At 34.9% G+C, this 11,340-nt stretch overlaps 1 non-coding gene across 1 annotated transcript; it reads right to left on the minus strand.

The window, feature by feature from the left end:
- Nucleotides 1-734: 734 nt before the first annotated feature.
- Nucleotides 735-898, minus strand: LOC123819161. The gene has a single exon (XR_006785798.1). It is a non-coding gene; the product is annotated as a U1 spliceosomal RNA (small nuclear RNA).
- Nucleotides 899-11,340: the final 10,442 nt, after the last annotated feature.

The following is an 11,340-nucleotide window of genomic DNA, read 5'->3' on the forward strand; positions in this document are numbered from 1 at the left end:
GTAAACACCAGAGCAAGGAATTCATAATATCGTGCAGCAGCTAGCTTTCTGGAAAAGTTGTTTCATAAAAAAAATGCTTTTCCTGACTGGTGTGGCTCAGTGGGTTGTGTATAGTCCTGCAAACTGAAAGGTCGCCAGTTTGATTCCTGATCAGGGCACATGCCTGAGTTTCAGACTAGGTCCCTGGTTGGGGGATGTGGGAGAACCAACTGATGGATGTTTCTCTCACACATTGATGTTTCTCTCCCTCTCTTTCTCTTTCCCTTCCTCACTCTCTAAAATAAATAAACACATTCTCAAAGAAATGCTTTTATGTACATGTCTTTAGTTTACATGTGTTTTTTCAAGGTTTAAAACTTTTAGTAAGATACCATGTGTGTACATTTAGAAAAAAGCAACTTATTAAAACTTAATGCAACTGAAATAAATTATGAAGACTTAAAAGCAAGCATTCCTTTTTTCCTTTAATGATTAAATTAGCTGTAAATCACTCTATTTCATTGTTGTGATTTTCAATATATAGCTTTTGCATTTATTTATTAATTCTGTAATTTAAAAACTTTCATATCTGCTATTTACAAATTTTTATTTTATTAAGTTTTTCTTTTTCTTGTCTGAGATATAGATTTAAGTTAAATATTTACTTATTTTCATTTAGTTTCTCTTTGTTAATAAGAAAATTTTTATTTCCATCAGTTTCAATATAGAAGATTTTCTTTCTTTCTTTTTTTTGCCAGAGGAGAGCATGAACGCAGTCCCCCACTACCACAAATTATGCAGTCAAGTTTCCCACATTGGAGGAAATCGCAGGGGTCAGCACATCTGGAGAGCAATGGATAAGCCTCACCCTGGGAAAACCACCTTCAAGATCATGGTATCTCCCCTGCCAGGTAAGTATTAGAACATTTTCTTAAATTATTTCTAAATGTTACATTATTGTAGCTTTTGTTAACTCTGACATAATATGTTTTTAAAACAAAAATTTTAAAATCCAGTCATTTTTTTGTTGCTTGAATCTTTATTAATTCTTATTTTCAACACATTGTGGTCAGATAATAGTATAGGCCATAGTATATGGCCTATACTATTTCAATATTTAGTTATTTATACAAGGTTTTTTTGCTCATTATTGATTCATTTTTGTTAATGATCAATGAGAGATTGGGGACAAAGCTGTATTTTCTATTTGTTTCACAAATAGTATGCTATGCAGCTATTGAATTGACCTCATTGACTTTACTACTCATATTTTTGTAATTTTATATTTTTGCTTAATTCAGAAAATAACAGATAAATATATTAAAGTCTTATACCATACTTAGGTTTTATTTCAATCAATTTTTCCTTCTATTTTTGACATAATTTCATCTTATATATTTTAGTACAATCATATTGAACTACATAAAAATTCATGACTTTTATCTTTTCATTATATCTCTGCTCATTTGATGCTTTGACATTGAATTCTAATTATTCTTGTAATAATGTGATCCCTGTTGTGAAGAAAAAGGTGGTAACACAGAAACTGAAAAGCCCAGCTTTGCTGAAATAAGTAAGGCATAAGGATTGATTTACATTGAAATGCTCCTACTTATACTCAGACAATTTATGTCAGGTCCCTACATGGAAGGCAACAAAGGTTGAGGAAAAATAGAGATCTTAATAATCTGAGGGAACCTAAGGGAAAGGCCAGGGTATTTGTAGGTCAGCACACCCACTCTTCTGTTCAAAGTGTGGAGAAGATAGCTATTAGTCAGAATTTTCCAGAGAACCAGAACCATAGATATGGGCTTATGTGATTTTGGAGGCTGACAAGATATGCAGAGTAAATGAGTTAGCAAGCTGGAGATCCAATACAGCCAATGATGTAAATCCAGTCCAAGTCCAAATGCTTAAGAACCAGGAGAGCCAATAGTGTAGTTCCATTCAGCAGGCTGGCAAGCTTTAGAGTCAGGAAAAGCCCATGTTTCAGTTCAATTCCAAAAGCAGGAAACAGTAGATGTCACAGTTCAAAGGTAGTTGTACAAGAGAAAGTCTCTCTTACTTAAAGAAGGATCAGTCTCTTTGCTCTATTCAGGCTTTCAACTGATTAGATGATACCCACCCACATAAGAGAGAGCAACCTATTTTATCAAGCCTACCAATTTAAATTTAATCTCATCCAAAAAGGACCATTGCAGACACACTGAGAAATAATGTTTGACCAAATATCTGCATATCTCATGGACCACTCCAGTTGACACAAAGTTATCTATTACAACACATAGAAGCAGAATAGGAGTGACTTCTATAGCATGGGTATCCAACCTTTTGGTGTCTCTGGGCTACACTGGAGGAAGAAGAGTTGTTTTGGGCTATATGGTAAATACACAAATGGTAACAAAAACTGATGAGTGAAAAAAAGGTTTTAAGTAAATTTACGATTTTGTGTTGGGCCACATTCATAACCATCCTGAGCTGCATGTGGCCCATGAACTGTGGGTTGGACACCCCTGCAAAGGAAGCCCCTCTAGCTTCCAAGTAATGCCAATATATTTAGGGTGAAACATGAAAAGGAAACAGATATAGTAGTCAGTTTAGTTAAAAAATTTAGTAGTTTAAGCGGAATCTAAATAATTAAGCAACAAATACTGAATTGTATAGATGACAACATTCACAGCACTTTATAAATTCTTTACAGATCTCTGTATCACTTTATCATTGCTCTTTATCACAACTTGAGGATTCAAAGTATAATATGTAGTTCACCATTTTGAGATTTTTGTAAGAACAGCCATCTCCTAGTCAAATGCATCAGGAAGCAGAACCTCCCCTTAATTTTGAAGAGACTAAAATCTGCACAGGAGGAGCTGTCAAATTACATTAGAAAAGGATACTAGTCATTGTCCTACAGTGAAGTGATGAAAAAGTCACATGTCATCAAATAATAGGAGATGAGCTGAGAAGTAGACCAATTTTGCCAAGGCAAAGACTTTTTCACCCTGCTACCTAATCAGGAGTTGGTAGAGAAATGTCATGGTTCAAATTCTAGGTCCAAATAGATCACATAAAAGTAAGTCTATTCCTGACTGGTGTGGCTCAGTGGATTGAGTGTCAGCCTGTGAACCAAAGGGTCATAGGTTCGATTCCTGGTCAAGGCACATGCCTGGGTTGTAGGCCGGGTCTCCGGTGGAGGGTGTGTGAGAAGTAACCACACATTGGTATTTCTCTCTCTCCCTCCCTTTCCCTCTCTCTAAAAATAAATAAATTAACTAAAAAAAAGAAAGTCTAGATGATTTTGGGCTTGGCAATGACTTTTTAGATATAATAGCAAACCCATGATCTATGAAAGAAATAATTGATAAGCTGGATTATATGGTAATTAAAAATTCATTCCCTGTGAAATACACTGTCAAGAGAATCAGAAGACAAACCACACATGAGGAGGATTTGCAAAAGACATATCTGATAAAGGACTGTTATCCAAAATATACAAAGAACTCTTAAAATTCAGACTATTGAACTTTAGGTAGCAGACTATTTTGATTAGAGTGGCCTTATAATATAGTGTGATGTCGGGTATTGTGCTCCCTCCTATTTTGTTCTTCTTTCTTATGATTGCTGAGGCTATCTGGGGTCTTTTTTGATTCCAAATATTTTTGAAGTATTTGTTCTAGATCTGGGAAATATACCATTGGTATTGTCTGTTTTTTAAAGATGATTTTCTTGGAATTCACAGCAACTTTTTCAATTTTCTTTCTGTTTTCTAGCAATCAACAGTATTTTTCAATGCACATTTATTAGGTAACTACTATGTGCCATTTATCATTTTAGATGCTGAGAATACAAAGATGAATAAGTGGGATCACTCCCAATGGGGACCTGGGTCTTGGGAAGTTTTAATAATAAATTCCTTTCTGATACTGTTTTGGGAAGATAGGATTTATTTTTCATAATTGGCATGGTCACCATCTTAGTTTTTCTACTTCATTTAAAAGTTTCTTACTCAACATAATCATATATAATCAAAGGAGTCCTGAAAATGTACTTTAAAATTTCAGAATTTTTTTTTCTTTCCAAAATAAGACTGTGGGCTTTTCTTCAACTCAAGAGTAATTAAAAATATGAATTTTAGAGAACCATAATTTTACTTATTATAAACCAATATGTCTTTCTCTCAATATTGTCCTTATAAAACCTATGGTATTTTACTTCCAGAATGTTGGCAGTTTCATTATGAATTTAATTGAAATATTAGAGATGCAGCCTGTTGTGTGTTAGAAAATGTGATTATATAAACCTAAGGAGAATTCATGAATTACAGTTAATTTGCAATGCATGCATGATATAACAATATTCTTAATAATAATAATAGCTGCCATATTTGTAGTATATGCTACACACCATCCTGTGTGTACGTTATGCTATTTAATTATCACAGCAAGCCTGCAAGACATTCCAGTTTTACAGATTGGATAGCTGTGAAGAAAATTTGTTCAAGCAGTGTTATTTCTTTACTGGAGAGGCTGTTTTTTGTACTGTCCTTTATATAATGATAATCATATTATTGATACTGATATACTATATTGAAAGTAGTAGAGAATTTTATGAGACAGATAGAAAAATGCTATTTGTATTTAAACAGATTTTGATTTATCTTTATGGCAAGTGAAAGAATGAGGAATCTTTGTGGTCACCAGCCCTGAAATAATTGAGAGAAAAATGTTTGATACAGTATTATTTTTTTTTCAGTTAATTATGCAACATGATCTAGCAGCTGGTCTAATTCTGAAGATTTAAAGCCATCTTCAACAATTGTAATATGATCTTAAATATCTGTCATTTCTGTTGGTGACAAAGTCACATCTACTCCTAATATTGTTGGCCTCCATTCATATAAAAGGAAAGGCTAAATTTCAGTTAGAGTTTAGTTACAATAAAGATGGACCTGCTCCTATGTTCATAGGCACCAGGTAAAGAACGCTTGCTCTAACAGAAGTCATTTATTGGGGTTGTGTGAAGCAAGAACGGGGAAAGAAGGGAACTTTGGAATTCATTGAGGGTGGTCTAGAGGCCTGGGTGAACTGCCTCAGAGGAAGACACAGACATAGGCATCTTAATGACATTGAGCTGATCCATTTAAGAGTATAAAGAATGTGGATAGAATCAGCATATTTTTTATATTTAGGGTTACTAGTCCTGAGTTATTTGTAGTATTTTTTAATTATTTTTTTATTTCTGGGTTATTATTATAATGCACATCAACAACTTTTTTACAGGATGGAGCAAAAGTAAGTTTACAGTTGTTTGGAAAATAATACAATAATTAATAATGCAATAATAAACTGTTTCACATACTCACAAATGTAAACTTTCTTTTGCTCTACCTTTTACGTGTCTATTGATTTATATTATTAATATGAATTGAAAGCATAAAGGACACATGGACAAAAACAAGGGGGGTGGAAATGGGAGGGAGGTGGGGAGGGCTGGGGATGTGGGCTGGGTTGGGAGTAAAAGGCAGACAACTGTACTTGAACAACAATTAAAATAAAATAAAAATTATACATAAACTATGAATTGAAGATATTAAATTAAAACAATATACACTCATTTTCATAAGGTTTGAAATTAAAAACTTTTTTAGATTTTATTTATTAACTTTTAAAAAAAAGGGAAGGGAGGGAGAAAGAGAGGGAGAGCAACATCAATGTGTGGTTGCTTCTCATGCACCCCCTACTGGGGACCTGGCCTGCAAGCCAGGTATATGCCCTGACTGGGAATCAAACCAGCAACCCTTTGATTTGCAGGCCCGTGCTCAATCCACTGAGCTATACCAGCCAGGGCAAAATTAAAGATTTTTTAAAAAAATTTACCCTTTACCTCTACATTTATATCTAAAAATAGAAGGCAGCACAAATAATTTAACATTTCACATACCTCTTGTTAAGTTCTCAGTCACGTACCTAACATGCTGAGTAGCAGTGTTATGGGTGGAACTGAAATTTGCAACAGCTTATTTTTGCTTAAGACACATTATTTCTGCTCTGCTGGATAGGCACTCTGTAAATTTGCCATCTGTAAATTTTGATGCCTGTAATTTTATTTTTTTCACTTAACAGCATTTTAAAATGGCATTGTTTATTTTAGTTACATTTAAACAGTTTAAAATGCTGTCTCTTTTATTCAGTTCACTAAAGTTTTCATTACACATCTTTTCTGTACTTCTTACAGTGGTCTGTTTCCGATGATGTATTAAGCCATACTCTTTTACAACACAGATAAGCTTTATTTTCATAGTAAGTGCTTATGCCCTAGCCCCTTGTAGCTTATTATTCAGCCACTCTCAACCTGATTCTTATATCTTAGTGACTATGATGGCTGCTCTGGATCTATATTTATCTTCTAGGGCAGCCATAATAAATTACCACAAACTGGGTGGCTTAAACAACAGAAATCTGGCCTCTCACAGTCCCAGAAGCTAGAAGTCCAAATTCAAGGCGTCTGCAGTGCCATGTCCCCTCTTAACGCTCTAGGGAAGAATTCTTGCCTTTTTTCTAGCTGGTTAGCAGCAATCCTTGGCATTCCTTGACTTTCAGATCCATGCATTTCAATCTCTGTCTCAATTATAACATGGCCTTCTTCTTCTGTCTGTATTCAAATTCCTCTCTTTTTATAAGGGCACCAGTCATTGGATTAGGACTTGCCCAATCCATCATGACCTTATTTTAACTTGATTTCATTTGTGAAGATCCTATTTCTAAATAAGATCACATTCAACAAGTTCCTGGGGTTAGAACTTAAATATTTATTTAAAAAAATTTTTTTAAATATTATACTGAAGTGAATCTCACATGAAATTAAGCATTTTAAGTGAGCAATTTGGTGATGTTTACCACATTCATGATATGCAACAACCACTTCTGTTTAGCTCAAAAACAGTTCCATCACTTCAAAATAAAACTCCCTACCCATTAAACAGTTTTTCTCAATTCCCCTTCCCCCTAACTCCTAGCAACCACTAGCCTGCATTCTCTCTCTATGGATTTATCTGTTCTGGATATATTATATAAATAAAGTCATATCACATGTGATCTCTTACACTGGGCTTCTTTCACTTAACATGTTTTTGAGGTTCATCCACATTATAGCATGTATCAATACTTTCTTATTCTGGCTGAATAACATTCATTGTGTGGGTATACCATATTTTATATTTCCATTATTTTGTTGATGGACATACAAGCTGTTTCTGCTTCTTGGCTGTTATGAGTAGTGTGTACATATACTTGTTTGAGTTTTTAATTCTTTCAAGTGGGTTTCAGGGTCATGTGGTATTTTTTATGTTTAACTTTTTGAGAAACTGACAAACTGTTTTTTCCACGTCTGCTAAACCAATTTATATTCCCACCAGCAAAAAACACTAGGGTTTCAGTTTCTTCACATCCTTGTCAACACTTTTTATTTCCTGTGATTTTTAATAGCCATCCTAGTGGGTGTCAATTCGTATCTTATTGTTGTTTTGATTTACATTTTCCTAATGACTAATGATGCTGGGGATCTTTTCATTGACCTTTTAGCAATTTTTTAAGTCTTCCATGGATCAGTGTCTGTTTAGACGTTTTGCCTATTTAAAAAATTTGGTTGGTTGTCATTTTGTTGTTGAGTTATGAGAGTTCTTTGTATGTTATGGATACTAGAGACTTATCAGATATGTGATTTATACTTATTTTCTCTCATTCTTTAGGCTGTATTTTCACTTTTTTGGTAATGTCCTTTGCAGAAAAGTTTTTCAGCTTGATGACATCGAATTTATCTATTTTTTCTTGTATTGCTCATGATTTTGTGTTATTTCTAAGAATTTTTTGCCAAATCCAAGGTAATGATGATTTACCCTTATGTTTTCTTATAAGAACATATTCTGTGGGAAGACACAATTCAACCCAAAATGAATCCCAATATCATGACCACATTGTAGACAGAAAGGAGGAAAAGTAAAAAGACAGGGCATGTTCCATGCCTTGAAGTACGTAATCTAGAATGAGATATGACACTTCTGCTCACATCTCACTGGCCAAAACTTATTCTTAGTTTTATAGTCATGCCCAGATGTAAGAGACAGGGCCAGCCAGATATGGTTTAGCTTTATGCCTAGATGTTAAACTAAAAAATAGATTATTATGCAAGAACAGATATTTTTGAAAAATTAGCAATCTTTGTCACAGTTAAATAAAGACTTTTGTCTTATCTTTGTAAATCTAACATTGTGTACTGTAAAGATCTCACATTGGTCCTTTATCAAGTGAATGTTGCTGTGGAGAACTTTGAGGCCTGCCTTATCCTCTCTTCTTACTTTTTCTGCTTGGGTGACTAAATAATTATATTTGTCCTCAAAATTAAATAACATAACCAGAATAACTAAATGTTAATCCTTTTGTATCAATTTTTTAAAGTGCAACATGACATTTTGATCTGTAGTTCCTGATTTTTAAAATAATGTCTCTGATTACATTTCCACTTCCAGTTGGGATTTCTGATTCAAGGATGACAGCTATGTTTGATTTTCATCTCTGGGTGCCCAACTACTTGCTATTTCTACACTATATAATAATTCAATACCAATGTTTTAGTCCTCAACTATTTCTTTGGCTTTATACCATTCCTTTCAATTTTAAGTTTCATTCTTGTGTTTTTCATCTCATTTTGAGTTCTTATTTTATTAAGTTGCATTCTATTTAATCAATATAACAATAAAAATTTTCTGGATAAATTGTTCTTTTTATTTCCTTTGGAACAAAATCTTCATTTGCTTTGCTTGCTACTTTTTTTCATTCTTCCTCCACCCTCTTACATAGAATCTTTACATATATACCTTAATACTTTTTAATCTTGGTTATATTAAGAATGGACAGCTCTCCCATCCAAGTACTAACCAAGCCTGACCTTGCTTAGTTAACTTTCGAGATCAGATGAGATCAGGTATGTCCAGGGTGGTATCGTCATAGACTACAAAAGGATGGTTCTAACCAGTCCATTTATTTCTGTTGATATATTTTGGATGAGTTTTTCTTAACTCCCATTACACTTTCTTGGGCAATTGTTTTCTTTCCTAGAGAGGAACAATTTGAGAGTTGAGTTTTCTACAGACTAAAGGAGCGAAGGTAGTGAAAGGAAGGCACCATCTGGGTCTGTAAGTAGAATTGGTTGCCAAATGTGGACTTTGTCTCATCTTATAAGATCTGGTTAAATGCCTTGTAACTTTTCATGTACCTTTCTAGTGAGAGATAACTTAGCACATCAGATAGCTTAACCTGTTCATTGTGGGGCATTAACTCTTAGCTTGTGTCAGAGAAAGTCAACCAGGTTTCCTTTCCCCTTTTCCATTTTTCTATTAGGGAATATTTCTACCTTTCCAAAAAGAAGAATTAAAAGGCCAAGTGGAAGGCAGCCTTCAGTTAAGGACTCTGCATTGGGAGAAGTTAAGTGTTTTCAGATGTGATTTCTTCCATCTCTCACTCCCTTGTGTCTTATTGATTTTCCACTTGGTCTTCTATTTGATTAAATTTCTATTTATTGCTGGTGACAATTAGTTCTACATTTTTATAATCCTTTTGCTTTTCCTCTTCACCTCTCCACCCAGTGGAGAATTGAGAATCGTTGCAAAGTCTAGCAGTTTTTCCAAACTCAGGTTAAATAAGGAGGGGTTTAGACTTGGGCTTTGACCAGGTTTGCTTATGACTTCACTCCTTCAACCACACTTTGAATTGGGCGGTAGGTCACGGAATCTTTAGAAATGATTTTATTTATTTATTTTTAGAGAGAAAGGAAGGAAGGGAGAAAGAGAGGGAGAGAAACATCAATGTGTGGTTGCCTCTCAAGAGCCCCCTTCTGAGGACCCAGCCCACAACCCAGGCATGTGTTCTGACTGGGAATCAAACTGGCAATTCCTTTGATTCCCAGGCTAGCACTCAGTCCATTGAGCTATACCAGCCAGGGCTGAAATTTTTCAGTACTATGTTTACCCATGCCTCTCTGGAATATTTCTGTAAAGATTAAAATTCAACTATATGGACCTTCACTGAGCTGACTGGAGCAGATTCTTTAAAACTTTATATTTTCTTTTGTCTTATTTTAATGCTTTTTCTATGTTGATTACTTCATAGTCATATGACCATATAGTATATGGGGCTAGCTGAATCAAAGTAAATTTGTACCAATAAGGAATAATAAATGACCAAATTTGTGCCTACTAACATCTAAAGTTAACAGGTTCTTACTTGTTTATAAAATGATCCCCATAACTTCTCAGTAGCATATGAATTTTCTAATCACATCTTCTGTATTCTCTTAAAAGTTTAAAAGGTCTCTGGCTGGGTAGCTCACTTGGTTTGAGTGTTGCCCTGATATGCCAAGGTGTTGGGTTCAATTCCCAGTCAAGGCACATAGAAGAATCAACCAATTAATATATAAATAAGTAGAATAAATCTCTCTCTCTTCTCCCTTGTCTCTATAAAATCAATGATTTTTTTTAAGTTTAAAGGACTTGTGAAAGATTAAAAAAGGAAAAATACATTTTCTGTTTTTTTTTTTTTTACCTATCACATAAGATATTAAAGCAAAGAAGAAAAAGAGTACTCACTGCCAGCTAGGATATGAAAAAAAGACAATGTTCTTATACAGAGCTGCTGAGAATGTAAATTAATGCAAAAATTTACTGAAGTAAACTTGGCAACATGTATTTTAAAACTTTTAAAAGGTGCATACTCTTTAAATTCGGCATTTCATTTGTAGATGTTTATCTTAAGGGGATAATTGAGCATTTAGATAAAAAGTAATGTGCAAGGATGGTCATTGTAGTATTTTATTTAACAGTAAATAATTTGGGAATAGGGAAGATAGCAGAAAGGTACGTGGCACCTGAGCCCAGCTTCTTGTGTACCCTACTGGGACACTTAGCCAATCTTCTGAAGAACAGAGTAAACAGCCAACAGAATCCCAGCTGATATGAAGTTTGGAAGGCAGAGAGTGCAGAGGACACTTGAGAGCGGGCAATGAGGAGGTTTTGTAGGCTGACAGGAAGGTCCCCAGGCCTTGCACTGGAGACTGTGGCTGACACAGGAAGGTTGGAGGAGAGCTGAGTCAGTGATAGCAACCTAGCAGCTCCATCACCTCCCAGAGTGGAGAAGTCTCAGACCCACACCAGAAGAGACCTGGATGCTTAAAGTCACTGGGGGGATAAAAAGGCAGTAAGAGGCACAAAACCAGCAGCATACCCTGGCTGAGGTGACAGTTGCCGTCTGGGACAGTACTAGAGAAATTGGGGAGCCGGGTGGCACTTGGAGCTGGGGAAAGAAAAGGGCC

This window comes from Phyllostomus hastatus, unplaced genomic scaffold (assembly GCF_019186645.2).
Source record: "Phyllostomus hastatus isolate PE091 unplaced genomic scaffold, TTU_PhHast_1.1 phas_contig_30, whole genome shotgun sequence".
Lineage (NCBI taxonomy): Eukaryota > Metazoa > Chordata > Mammalia > Chiroptera > Phyllostomidae > Phyllostomus > Phyllostomus hastatus.